Source organism: Spea bombifrons, chromosome 2, assembly GCF_027358695.1.
Source record: "Spea bombifrons isolate aSpeBom1 chromosome 2, aSpeBom1.2.pri, whole genome shotgun sequence".
Taxonomy (NCBI): Eukaryota; Metazoa; Chordata; class Amphibia; order Anura; family Pelobatidae; genus Spea; species Spea bombifrons.
Window position 1 is genome coordinate 142,780,833 of NC_071088.1, and position 7,500 is coordinate 142,788,332.

Below are 7,500 nucleotides of genomic sequence, written 5' to 3' on the forward strand. Positions count from 1 at the left end.
GCTGCTGCTGCTGCTGCTGCTTGTCGTCAGACAAAAAGAATTATAAGCCCTGGGACAGGACAGAGAAGGTGAGAAGGTTCAAATAAGGGTTTAAAGCTTTGATGATGAGCAAGAAACACATGGCAAAAAGCTCTCCCCGGACTGTGAGAAAAGAAAAAGCCTACAACACCTGGTATTCCCATGCGGTCTCCCATCCAGGTACTAACCAGGCCCAACCCTGCTTAGCTTCCAAGATCAGACGAGATCGGGCGCTTTCAGGGTGGTATGGCCGCAGGTGTGAAAGTTTTTTATTTTACTTCTCTTATTCTGTTGCTGCTGCTGCTGCTGCTGCTGCTGCTGCTGCTGCTGCTGCTGCTGCTGCTTGTCGTCAGACAGAAAGAATTATAAGCCCTGGGACAGGACAGAGAAGGTGAGAAGGTTCAAATAAGGGTTTAAAGCTTTGATGATGAGCAAGAAACACATGGCAAAAAGCTCTCCCCGGACTGTGAGAAAAGAAAAAGCCTACAACACCTGGTATTCCCAGGCGGTCTCCCATCCAGGTACTAACCAGGCCCAACCCTGCTTAGCTTCCGAGATCAGATGAGATCGGGCACTTTCAGGGTGGTATGGCCGCAGGTGTGAAAGCTCTTTATTTTACTTTTCTTATTCTGTTGCTGCTGCTGCTGCTGCTGCTGCTGCTGCTGCTGCTGCTGCTGCTGCTGCTGCTGCTGCTGCTGCTGCTTGTCGTCAGACAGAAAGAATTATAAGCCCTGGGACAGGACAGAGAAGGTGAGAAGGTTCAAATAAGGGTTTAAAGCTTTGATGATGAGCAAGAAACACATGGCAAAAAGCTCTCCCCGGACTGTGAGAAAAAATTAAAAGCCTACAACACCTGGTATTCCCAGGCGGTCTGCCATCCAGGTACTAACCAGGCCCAACCCTGCTTAGCTTCCGAGATCAAACGAGATCGGGCGCTTTCAGGGTGGTATGGCCGCAGGTGTGTAAGTTTTTTATTTTACTTCTCTTATTCTGTTGCTGCTGCTGCTGCTGCTGCTGCTGCTGCTGCTGCTGCTGCTGCTGCTGCTGCTGCTGCTGCTGCTGCTGCTGCTTGTCGTCAGACAGAAAGAATTATAAGCCCTGGGACAGGACAGAGAAGGTGAGAAGGTTCAAATAAGGGTTTAAAGCTTTGATGATGAGCAAGAAACACATGGCAAAAAGCTCTCCCCGGACTGTGAGAAAAAATTAAAAGCCTACAGCACCTGGTATTCCCAGGCGGTCTGCCATCCAGGTACTAACCAGGCCCAACCCTGCTTAGCTTCCGAGATCAGACGAGATCGGGCGCTTTCAGGGTGGTATGGCCGCAGGTGTGAAAGTTTTTTATTTTACTTCTCTTATTCTGTTGCTGCTGCTGCTGCTGCTGCTGCTGCTGCTGCTGCTGCTGCTGCTGCTGCTGCTGCTGCTGCTGCTGCTGCTGCTTGTCGTCAGACAAAAAGAATTATAAGCCCTGGGACAGGACAGAGAAGGTGAGAAGGTTCAAATAAGGGTTTAAAGCTTTGATGATGAGCAAGAAACACATGGCAAAAAGCTCTCCCCGGACTGTGAGAAAAGAAAAAGCCTACAACACCTGGTATTCCCAGGCGGTCTCCCATCCAGGTACTAACCAGGCCCAACCCTGCTTAGCTTCCGAGATCAGACGAGATCGGGCGCTTTCAGGGAGGTATGGCTGCAGGTGTGAAAGCTCTTTATTTTACTTTTCTTATTCTGTTGCTGCTGCTGCTGCTGCTGCTGCTGCTGCTGCTGCTGCTGCTGCTGCTGCTGCTGCTGCTGCTTGTCGTCAGACAGAAAGAATTATAAGCCCTGGGACAGGACAGAGAAGGTGAGAAGGTTCAAATAAGGGTTTAAAGCTTTGATGATGAGCAAGAAACACATGGCAAAAAGCTCTCCCCGGACTGTGAGAAAAAATTAAAAGCCTACAACACCTGGTATTCCCAGGCGGTCTCCCATCCAGGTACTAACCAGGCCCAACCCTGCTTAGCTTCCGAAATCAGACGAGATCGGGCGCTTTCAGGGTGGTATGGCCGCAGGTGTGAAAGTTTTTTATTTTACTTCTCTTATTCTGCTGCTGCTGCTGCTGCTGCTGCTGCTGCTGCTGCTGCTGCTGCTGCTGCTGCTGCTGCTGCTTGTCGTCAGACAGAAAGAATTATAAGCCCTGGGACTGCACAGAGAAGGTGAGAAGGTTCAAATAAGGGTTTAAAGCTTTGATGATGAGCAAGAAACACATGGCAAAAAGCTCTCCCCGGACTGTGAGAAAAGATAAAGACTACAACACCTGGTATTCCCAGGCGGTCTCCCATCCAGGTACTAACCAGGCCCAACCCTGCTTAGCTTCCGAGATCAGACGAGATCGGGCGCTTTCAGGGTGGTATGGCCGCAGGTGTGAAAGTTTTTTATTTTACTTCTCTTATTCTGTTGCTGCTGCTGCTGCTGCTGCTGCTGCTGCTGCTGCTGCTGCTGCTGCTGCTGCTGCTGCTGCTGCTGCTGCTGCTGCTGCTGCTGCTGCTGCTTGTCGTCAGACAAAAAGAATTATAAGCCCTGGGACAGGACAGAGAAGGTGAGAAGGTTCAAATAAGGGTTTAAAGCTTTGATGATGAGCAAGAAACACATGGCAAAAAGCTCTCCCCGGACTGTGAGAAAAAATTAAAAGCCTACAACACCTGGTATTCCCAGGCGGTCTCCCATCCAGGTACTAACCAGGCCCAACCCTGCTTAGCTTCCGAGATCAGACGAGATCGGGCGCTTTCAAGGTGGTATGGCCGCAGGTGTGAAAGTTTTTTATTTTACTTCTCTTATTCTGTTGCTGCTGCTGCTGCTGCTGCTGCTGCTGCTGCTGCTGCTGCTGCTGCTGCTGCTGCTGCTGCTGCTGCTGCTTGTCGTCAGACAAAAAGAATTATAAGCCCTGGGACAGGACAGAGAAGGTGAGAAGGTTCAAATAAGGGTTTAAAGCTTTGATGATGAGCAAGAAACACATGGCAAAAAGCTCTCCCCGGACTGTGAGAAAAGAAAAAGCCTACAACACCTGGTATTCCCAGGCGGTCTCCCATCCAGGTACTAACCAGGCCCAACCCTGCTTAGCTTCCGAGATCAGACGAGATCAGGCGCTTTCAGGGAGGTATGGCTGCAGGTGTGAAAGATCTTTATTTTACTTTTCTTATTCTGTTGCTGCTGCTGCTGCTGCTGCTGCTGCTGCTGCTGCTGCTGCTGCTGCTGCTGCTGCTGCTGCTTGTCGTCAGACAGAAAGAATTATAAGCCCTGGGACAGGACAGAGAAGGTGAGAAGGTTCAAATAAGGGTTTAAAGCTTTGATGATGAGCAAGAAACACATGGCAAAAAGCTCTCCCCGGACTGTGAGAAAAAATTAAAAGCCTACAACACCTGGTATTCCCAGGCGGTCTCCCATCCAGGTACTAACCAGGCCCAACCCTGCTTAGCTTCCGAGATCAGACAAGATCGGGCGCTTTCAGGGTGGTATGGCCGCAGGTTTGAAAGTTTTTTATTTTACTTCTCTTATTCTGTTGCTGCTGCTGCTGCTGCTGCTGCTGCTGCTGCTGCTGCTGCTGCTGCTGCTTGTCGTCAGACAAAAAGAATTATAAGCCCTGGGACAGGACAGAGAAGGTGAGAAGGTTCAAATAAGGGTTTAAAGCTTTGATGATGAGCAAGAAACACATGGCAAAAAGCTCTCCCCGGACTGTGAGAAAAAATTAAAAGCCTACAACACCTGGTATTCCCAGGCGGTCTCCCATCCAGGTACTAAACAGGCCCAACCCTGCTTAGCTTCCGAGATCAGATGAGATCGGGCACTTTCAGGGTGGTATGGCCGCAGGTGTGAAAGTTTTTTATTTTACTTCTCTTATTCTGCTGCTGCTGCTGCTGCTGCTGCTGCTGCTGCTGCTGCTGCTGCTGCTGCTGCTGCTTGTCGTCAGACAGAAAGAATTATAAGCCCTGGGACAGGACAGAGAAGGTGAGAAGGTTCAAATAAGGGTTTAAAGCTTTGATGATGAGCAAGAAACACATGGCAAAAAGCTCTCCCCGGACTGTGAGAAAAGAAAAAGCCTACAACACCTGGTATTCCCAGGCGGTCTCCCATCCAGGTACTAACCAGGCCCAACCCGGCTTAGCTTCCGAGATCAGACGAGATCGGGCGCTTTCAGGGTGGTATGGCCGCAGGTGTGAAAGTTTTTTATTTTACTTCTCTTATTCTGTTGCTGCTGCTGCTGCTGCTGCTGCTGCTGCTGCTGCTTGTCGTCAGACAGAAAGAATTATAAGCCCTGGGACAGGACAGAGAAGGTGAGAAGGTTCAAATAAGGGTTTAAAGCTTTGATGATGAGCAAGAAACACATGGCAAAAAGCTCTCCCCGGACTGTGAGAAAAAATTAAAAGCCTACAACACCTGGTATTCCCAGGCGGTCTCCCATCCAGGTACTAACCAGGCCCAACCCTGCTTAGCTTCCAAGATCAAACGAGATCGGGCGCTTTCAGGGTGATATGGCAGCAGGTGTGAAAGTTTTTTATTTTACTTCTCTTATTCTGTTGCTGCTGCTGCTGCTGCTGCTGCTGCTGCTGCTGCTGCTGCTGCTGCTGCTGCTGCTGCTGCTTGTCGTCAGACAAAAAGAATTATAAGCCCTGGGACAGGACAGAGAAGGTGAGAAGGTTCAAATAAGGGTTTAAAGCTTTGATGATGAGCAAGAAACACATGGCAAAAAGCTCTCCCCGGACTGTGAGAAAAAATTAAAAGCCTACAACACCTGGTATTCCCAGGGGGTCTCCCATCCAGGTACTAACCAGGCCCAACCCTGCTTAGCTTCCAAGATCAGACGAGATCGGGCGCTTTCAGGGTGGTATGGCCGCAGGTGTGAAAGTTTTTTATTCTACTTCTCTTATTCTGTTGCTGCTGCAAATAAGGGTTTAAAGCTTTGATGATGAGCAAGAAACACATGGCAAAAAGCTCTCCCCGGACTGTGAGAAAAAATTAAAAGCCTACAACACCTGGTATTCCCAGGCAGTCTCCCATCCAGGTACTAACCAGGCCCAACCCTGCTTAGCTTCCGAGATCAGACGAGATCGGGCGCTTTCAGGGTGGTATGGCCTCAGGTGTGAAAATTTTTTATTTTACTTCTCTTATTCTGTTGCTGCTGCTGCTGCTGCTGCTGCTGCTGCTGCTGCTGCTGCTGCTGCTGCTTGTCGTCAGACAAAAAGAATTATAAGCCCTGGGACAGGACAGAGAAGGTGAGAAGGTTCAAATAAGGGTTTAAAGCTTTGATGATGAGCAAGAAACACATGGCAAAAAGCTCTCCCCGGACTGTGAGAAAAAATTAAAAGCCTACAACACCTGGTATTCTCAGGCGGTCTCCCATCCAGGTACTAACCAGGCCCAACCCTGCTTAGCTTCCGAGATCAGACGAGATCGGGCGCTTTCAGGGTGGTATGGCCGCAGGTGTGAAAGTTTTTTATTTTACTTCTCTTATTCTGCTGCTGCTGCTGCTGCTGCTGCTGCTGCTGCTGCTGCTGCTGCTGCTGCTTGTCGTCAGACAGAAAGAATTATAAGCCCTGGGACAGGACAGAGAAGGTGAGAAGGTTCAAATAAGGGTTTAAAGCTTTGATGATGAGCAAGAAACACATGGCAAAAAGCTCTCCCCGGACTGTGAGAAAAGAAAAAGCCTACAACACCTGGTATTCCCAGGCGGTCTCCCATCCAGGTACTAACCAGGCCCAACCCTGCTTAGCTTCCGAGATCAGGCGCTTTCAGGGTGGTATGGCCGCAGGTGTGAAAGTTTTTTATTTTACTTCTCTTATTCTGTTGCTGCTGCTGCTGCTGCTGCTGCTGCTGCTGCTGCTGCTGCTGCTGCTGCTGCTGCTGCTGCTGCTGCTGCTGCTGCTTGTCGTCAGACAGAAAGAATTATAAGCCCTGGGACAGGACAGAGAAGGTGAGAAGGTTCAAATAAGGGTTTAAAGCTTTGATGATGAGCAAGAAACACATGGCAAAAAGCTCTCCCCGGACTGTGAGAAAAAATTAAAAGCCTACAACACCTGGTATTCCCAGGCGGTCTCCCATCCAGGTACTAACCAGGCCCAACCCTGCTTAGCTTCCGAGATCAGACGAGATCGGGCGCTTTCAGGGAGGTATGGCCGCAGGTGTGAAAGCTCTTTATTTTACTTTTCCTATTCTGTTGCTGCTGCTGCTGCTGCTGCTGCTGCTGCTGCTGCTGCTGCTGCTGCTGCTGCTTGTCGTCAGACAGAAAGAATTATAAGCCCTGGGACAGGACAGAGAAGGTGAGAAGGTTCAAATAAGGGTTTAAAGCTTTGATGATGAGCAAGAAACACATGGCAAAAAGCTCTCCCCGGACTGTGAGAAAAAATTAAAAGCCTACAACACCTGGTATTCCCAGGCGGTCTCCCATCCAGGTACTAACCAGGCCCAACCCTGCTTAGCTTCCGAGATCAGACGAGATCGGGCGCTTTCAGGGTGGTATGGCCGCAGGTGTGAAAGTTTTTTATTTTACTTCTCTTATTCTGTTGCTGCTGCTGCTGCTGCTGCTGCTGCTGCTGCTGCTGCTGCTGCTGCTGCTTGTCGTCAGACAAAAAGAATTATAAGCCCTGGGACAGGACAGAGAAGGTGAGAAGGTTCAAATAAGGGTTTAAAGCTTTGATGATGAGCAAGAAACACATGGCAAAAAGCTCTCCCCGGACTGTGAGAAAAGAAAAAGCCTACAACACCTGTTATTCCCATGCGGTCTCCCATCCAGGTACTAACCAGGCCCAACCCTGCTTAGCTTCCGAGATCAGACGAGATCGGGCGCTTTCAGGGTGGTATGGACGCAGGTGTGAAAGTTTTTTATTTTACTTCTCTTATTCTGTTGCTGCTGCTGCTGCTGCTGCTGCTGCTGCTGCTGCTGCTGCTGCTGCTGCTGCTGCTGCTGCTGCTGCTTGTCGTCAGACAGAAAGAATTATAAGCCCTGGGACAGGACAGAGAAGGTGAGAAGGTTCAAATAAGGGTTTAAAGCTTTGATGATGAGCAAGAAACACATGGCAAAAAGCTCTCCCCGGACTGTGAGAAAAGAAAAAGCCTACAACACCTGGTATTCCCAGGCGGTCTCCCATCCAGGTACTAACCAGGCCCAACCCTGCTTAGCTTCCGAGATCAGACGAGATCGGGCGCTTTCAGGGTGGTATGGCCGCAGGTGTGAAAGTTTTTTATTTTACTTCTCTTATTCTGTTGCTGCTGCTTCTGCTTCTGCTTCTGCTTCTGCTTCTGCTTCTGCTTCTGCTTCTGCTTCTGCTGCTGCTGCTGCTGCTGCTGCTGCTTGTCGTCAGACAGAAAGAATTATAAGCCCTGGGACAGGACAGAGAAGGTGAGAAGGTTCAAATAAGGGTTTAAAGCTTTGATGATGAGCAAGAAACACATGGCAAAAAGCTCTCCCCGGACTGTGAGAAAAGAAAAAGCCTACAACACCTGGTATTCCCAGGC

The 7,500-nt window shown here is 49.5% G+C and overlaps 21 non-coding genes and 1 pseudogene across 21 annotated transcripts in view; all 22 read right to left on the reverse strand.

The window, feature by feature from the left end:
• Positions 1 to 157: 157 nt before the first annotated feature.
• Positions 158 to 276, reverse strand: LOC128477972 (5S ribosomal RNA). Its single transcript, XR_008348917.1, has one exon. It is a non-coding gene; the product is annotated as a 5S ribosomal RNA (ribosomal RNA).
• Positions 277 to 498: 222 nt separating this feature from the next.
• Positions 499 to 617, reverse strand: LOC128476745 (5S ribosomal RNA). The gene has a single exon (XR_008347744.1). It is a non-coding gene; the product is annotated as a 5S ribosomal RNA (ribosomal RNA).
• A 242-nt stretch (positions 618 to 859) lies between these two features.
• LOC128478229 (5S ribosomal RNA) lies at positions 860 to 978 on the reverse strand. The gene has a single exon (XR_008349160.1). It is a non-coding gene; the product is annotated as a 5S ribosomal RNA (ribosomal RNA).
• Positions 979 to 1,226: 248 nt separating this feature from the next.
• On the reverse strand, positions 1,227 to 1,345 carry LOC128477005 (5S ribosomal RNA). The gene has a single exon (XR_008347995.1). It is a non-coding gene; the product is annotated as a 5S ribosomal RNA (ribosomal RNA).
• A 246-nt stretch (positions 1,346 to 1,591) lies between these two features.
• Positions 1,592 to 1,710, reverse strand: LOC128476874 (5S ribosomal RNA). Its single transcript, XR_008347867.1, has one exon. It is a non-coding gene; the product is annotated as a 5S ribosomal RNA (ribosomal RNA).
• A 236-nt stretch (positions 1,711 to 1,946) lies between these two features.
• LOC128477683 (5S ribosomal RNA) lies at positions 1,947 to 2,065 on the reverse strand. Its single transcript, XR_008348645.1, has one exon. It is a non-coding gene; the product is annotated as a 5S ribosomal RNA (ribosomal RNA).
• Positions 2,066 to 2,296: 231 nt separating this feature from the next.
• On the reverse strand, positions 2,297 to 2,415 carry LOC128477166 (5S ribosomal RNA). Its single transcript, XR_008348148.1, has one exon. It is a non-coding gene; the product is annotated as a 5S ribosomal RNA (ribosomal RNA).
• A 266-nt stretch (positions 2,416 to 2,681) lies between these two features.
• Positions 2,682 to 2,800, reverse strand: LOC128476984 (5S ribosomal RNA). The gene has a single exon (XR_008347974.1). It is a non-coding gene; the product is annotated as a 5S ribosomal RNA (ribosomal RNA).
• A 243-nt stretch (positions 2,801 to 3,043) lies between these two features.
• Positions 3,044 to 3,162, reverse strand: LOC128477765 (5S ribosomal RNA). Its single transcript, XR_008348721.1, has one exon. It is a non-coding gene; the product is annotated as a 5S ribosomal RNA (ribosomal RNA).
• Positions 3,163 to 3,398: 236 nt separating this feature from the next.
• LOC128477943 (5S ribosomal RNA) lies at positions 3,399 to 3,517 on the reverse strand. Its single transcript, XR_008348889.1, has one exon. It is a non-coding gene; the product is annotated as a 5S ribosomal RNA (ribosomal RNA).
• A 224-nt stretch (positions 3,518 to 3,741) lies between these two features.
• LOC128477504 (5S ribosomal RNA) lies at positions 3,742 to 3,860 on the reverse strand. Its single transcript, XR_008348473.1, has one exon. It is a non-coding gene; the product is annotated as a 5S ribosomal RNA (ribosomal RNA).
• Positions 3,861 to 4,085: 225 nt separating this feature from the next.
• LOC128477864 (5S ribosomal RNA) lies at positions 4,086 to 4,204 on the reverse strand. The gene has a single exon (XR_008348815.1). It is a non-coding gene; the product is annotated as a 5S ribosomal RNA (ribosomal RNA).
• Positions 4,205 to 4,413: 209 nt separating this feature from the next.
• LOC128479293 (5S ribosomal RNA) lies at positions 4,414 to 4,532 on the reverse strand. The gene has a single exon (XR_008350176.1). It is a non-coding gene; the product is annotated as a 5S ribosomal RNA (ribosomal RNA).
• A 236-nt stretch (positions 4,533 to 4,768) lies between these two features.
• Positions 4,769 to 4,887, reverse strand: LOC128477604 (5S ribosomal RNA). The gene has a single exon (XR_008348566.1). It is a non-coding gene; the product is annotated as a 5S ribosomal RNA (ribosomal RNA).
• Positions 4,888 to 5,009: 122 nt separating this feature from the next.
• On the reverse strand, positions 5,010 to 5,128 carry LOC128479038 (5S ribosomal RNA). Its single transcript, XR_008349930.1, has one exon. It is a non-coding gene; the product is annotated as a 5S ribosomal RNA (ribosomal RNA).
• A 224-nt stretch (positions 5,129 to 5,352) lies between these two features.
• LOC128477483 (5S ribosomal RNA) lies at positions 5,353 to 5,471 on the reverse strand. Its single transcript, XR_008348453.1, has one exon. It is a non-coding gene; the product is annotated as a 5S ribosomal RNA (ribosomal RNA).
• Positions 5,472 to 5,690: 219 nt separating this feature from the next.
• LOC128479983 (uncharacterized) lies at positions 5,691 to 5,799 on the reverse strand (annotated as a pseudogene).
• A 251-nt stretch (positions 5,800 to 6,050) lies between these two features.
• LOC128476785 (5S ribosomal RNA) lies at positions 6,051 to 6,169 on the reverse strand. Its single transcript, XR_008347781.1, has one exon. It is a non-coding gene; the product is annotated as a 5S ribosomal RNA (ribosomal RNA).
• Positions 6,170 to 6,396: 227 nt separating this feature from the next.
• Positions 6,397 to 6,515, reverse strand: LOC128476324 (5S ribosomal RNA). Its single transcript, XR_008347338.1, has one exon. It is a non-coding gene; the product is annotated as a 5S ribosomal RNA (ribosomal RNA).
• A 222-nt stretch (positions 6,516 to 6,737) lies between these two features.
• LOC128478029 (5S ribosomal RNA) lies at positions 6,738 to 6,856 on the reverse strand. Its single transcript, XR_008348971.1, has one exon. It is a non-coding gene; the product is annotated as a 5S ribosomal RNA (ribosomal RNA).
• Positions 6,857 to 7,096: 240 nt separating this feature from the next.
• Positions 7,097 to 7,215, reverse strand: LOC128476325 (5S ribosomal RNA). The gene has a single exon (XR_008347339.1). It is a non-coding gene; the product is annotated as a 5S ribosomal RNA (ribosomal RNA).
• A 258-nt stretch (positions 7,216 to 7,473) lies between these two features.
• Positions 7,474 to 7,500, reverse strand: part of LOC128476747 (5S ribosomal RNA) — a 119-nt gene continuing 92 nt past the window's right edge. The window contains exon 1 of the ribosomal RNA XR_008347745.1: positions 7,474 to 7,500. This exon is cut by the window's right edge and continues 92 nt beyond it. This is a non-coding gene — a ribosomal RNA (5S ribosomal RNA).